This window comes from Nematolebias whitei, chromosome 3, assembly GCF_014905685.2.
Source record: "Nematolebias whitei isolate Nwh7 chromosome 3, NemWhi1, whole genome shotgun sequence".
NCBI classification, from domain to species: Eukaryota; Metazoa; Chordata; class Actinopteri; order Cyprinodontiformes; family Rivulidae; genus Nematolebias; species Nematolebias whitei.
Genome location: NC_056500.1, coordinates 34,213,701 through 34,217,283, shown reverse-complemented (window position 1 = coordinate 34,217,283; position 3,583 = coordinate 34,213,701).

Here is a 3,583-nt window from a genome sequence, read left to right as displayed (position 1 = left end):
CATGTGGAAAACTTGGTAAAGAAACTGAAAGTTAAACTGGGTTTCTTTTTCAGAAACAGATCCTGTCTAACCCTGAATGCTAGGAAACGCCTTGTATCTGTGACTTTCCTTCCCTCCATTGATTATGGTGACATTATTTACATGAACGCTCCTACAAGAACCCTGCAGATGTTGGATGCTGTCTATCATGGTGCACTAAGATTCATAACTGGCTGTGATTATCGTACCCACCACTGCACCCAGTATTCACTGGTTAACTGGACATAATTAACTTCACGCAGACTCTCTCACTGGTACATTTTCATTTTTAAATCACTTCTTGGTCTGTTGCCTTCATACATCTCCTCCTTCATGTCTCTTCGTGAGTGCAGCTACAGCGTGCGCTCTCATGACATTATTACCTGCAGTGTTCTGTTAAAGACGGGAGCTGGCTGCAGGCCACCGAATCCGGAAACCCCCTCCAGCCCACGTCCTTACTCTGTCTCGAACCTTCCTCAGAAGTGGCAACTATACTAATCAATAAATCAAGGAAACCTCAATTAAATTTTATCAAATTATATTAGAAAAGGCAGTAAAAGATTACAATTCACAGCGCTGGACTCTACAGTCTGTGATGCCACAGACCCAGAAGAAGAGCCTCGATGTCCTGTGTCATCACTAATTTATAGGGCCCTAAAAACTCCACCTTCACAGAAGGGGAGCTCAACCTGTCAGTGTATGAGGGGGCGTGGCTAAGTGTGATCTCAGGGATCTTATGTGGAGTGACGTGTTAGGAAGTATGAGACGGTGCTCCAAAGCCTTTCTACGTGATGTGGCAAGCAGATCAAACTCTATTCCGTGACAGATATTGAATCATCAGGGAGACTCTCTTAAGAGTTTGCTGGCCCAGTTTAACCCAGTCAGAACCGTGTCATAATTTCATTATAATCCCGTCTCTGGGCAGATCAAAACCATAAGACCAGTCTAAATAAGAAATATCGTAACAGTTCCCTCAGTGAGGACTGAATTTGGCAAAAGGGCCTTCTCCTACTCCGCTCCTGGTTCCTGGAATATCTTACAAAAAGATTTGAAGCTCTCGACCTTGACCTCTCTACGTGGCTTTAAGAATCTGTTGGACTCCTGGCAGGGACCAATGCAGACGTTCCTGTTTTTAGTTTTATACATTTGCCTTTTTTTTTAGCAGTTTTTTTGTTAATTTTTTTTAGCCATCCTATTTGTTAAAAAACAACAACAACAAAAAAAAAACAATTGTATGACTTTTTATAACTGTTTATTGTTGTCGCTGTTGTCCATTGTTGTCATCATTCTTTGTTGAAATCAGGTCTCTCTTGTAAATGAGTCCTCAAGGCTCAAAGGGATTTACCTGTCTAAATAAAGGATGAATGAAAAAGTGGTATGAGGTGGAATACACAGGGTCTCAGTTACATCAAACAAAAATACAAATTGTAAAGAAAAACAGTAATAGGATCTAAGATATGAACTAAGAAATACGCTAAACTAAAAATACACTAAGCACAAATAGTACAAAACAATGCGCCAAACAACAGCAGCATGAACATGAGTCTGTGTGAGCAGATGAGGACGAATAAACACAGCAGCATGAAATAGATCAACAACATGAGATCAGCATCATGGATAGTCCCTTTAGTAAGGGTCTGTAATGACATTCTGCAAGCAAATGACTCTGGTCAGTCTGTGATCCTGGTACTCCTTGACCTTACCGCTGCATTCGACACTGTTGATCACAGCATCCTTATGTCACAGCTAGAACACTGGGTTGGGATTACAGGGGTGGCGCTAGAATGGTTTCGTTCGTATCTGAGTGACAGGAGTTTTTGTGTTAACTTTGGCAATCATTTATCTGCTTCTGTCCCTCTTTCCTGCGGGGTCCCGCAAGGCTCCATTCTTGGACCCCTTCTGTTCTCATTGTATCTGCTCCTCCTGGGGTCCATCCTGAGGAAACATGGTATTTCGTTTCATTGTTACGCCGATGATTCTCAGATTTATCTGCCTTTAAAACCCAATAGTTACTGCTCCATCCACCCTTTGCTAAAATGTCTTGATGACATCAAGACTTGGATGGCTGCGAACTTCTGGAGTTTTAATGATCAGAAGACTGAGGTCATTGTGTTTAACCCTAGCTCTGCTACTGTAACTGATCCTGTAAACCTGCACTCCCTTCAGCCACACCTAAAGCAGTCGGTTACCAATCTCAGGGTAGTGTCAGACTCTGACTTTAAGTTTAATAAACAGATCAACTGTGTTCTACAAAAAAAGCTTATTTCAGTTAAGGCAGATAGTAAAGCTTAAGTCCGTTCTGTCCAGATCCGACCTTGTTTCTGACTGAGTTTATGCTTTTTGTTATTATTTCCTTGACTTTTGACACAAGGTGATCTGATTTAGTATTTCATTGTTTCTAATTATGTTTTCTGTTTTATATTTTTATTCCATGCGCTGTAAATATATCTTGTTACTTTTTAGTTGATATTGTGATATTTTTGTTAAGCACTTCGGCAACAGTTTCTGTTTTGAATGTGCTCTATAAATAAATCTGACTTGACATGTCAACAATCAAGTGGCATTACAGTGATTTTTTTCACAGTAATTTTCACAGTGATATTCCTGACTAGGGATTCTTGAGTCTAACAGCCTCAGGGTAGAAGCTGTTCCTCAGCTTAGTGGTTCTACACTTAATGCTCCACAACCTTCTGCCTGATGGGAGCAGGGCAAAAAGTGTGTGTGCTGGGTGAGTGGGGTCCTTCATGATGCAGGTGGCTCTCTTTCTGCATCTGGAGGTGTAAATGTCTATGATGGTGGGAAGACTGACTCCAATGGACTTTTGTGCAGCCTTCACCACTCTCTGCAAAGCTTTTCTTTCTGCAGCTTTGCAGCCTCCATGCCACATGTTGATGCTGGAGCACAGGATGCTCTCCACTGCACACCTGCAGAAGGAGGTGAAGACTGAAGAAGCCATTCAAATGACAGGAGACGTCTTTAAGAACCAACAAAATTAGGTCAAACACTTACTGCAAGAATGTTGAGACCTGGACAAAAACGGTCACACCAACCACAATTAAGTAAACACTTGTAACGCCTTGGGATTCCCCTGGAGGAGCTGGTTCAAGTGGCTGGGGAGAGGGAAGTCTGGGCCTCCCCACTTAGGCTGCTACCCCCGCGGATGGATGGAAGTAAACACTTGATTCAATAACTATTTTAGAGCTAATGGCACAACAAGAAGTAACCTGACCAACAGCTGATTCAATGAATTACAAATATTATAAATTCAAAGGGGGCAGCACGGTGGCGCAACTGGTAGAGCTGCTGCCTCTCAGCGAGCAGGTCCTTGGTTCAAACCCCAGTCCAGGGGTCTTTCTGGGTGGAGTTTGCATGTTCTCTCCGTGCATGCGTGGGTTTCCTCTGGGTGCTTCGTTTTCCTCCCACAGACCAAAAACATGCTTGTTAGGCTGATTGGTAACTCTAAATTGTCACTAGGTGTGAGTGAGAGAGTGAATGATTGTTTGTCTCGTTTGTCTCTATGTGTCCCTGTGATGGACTGGAGACCTGTCCAGGGTGTACCCCGCCC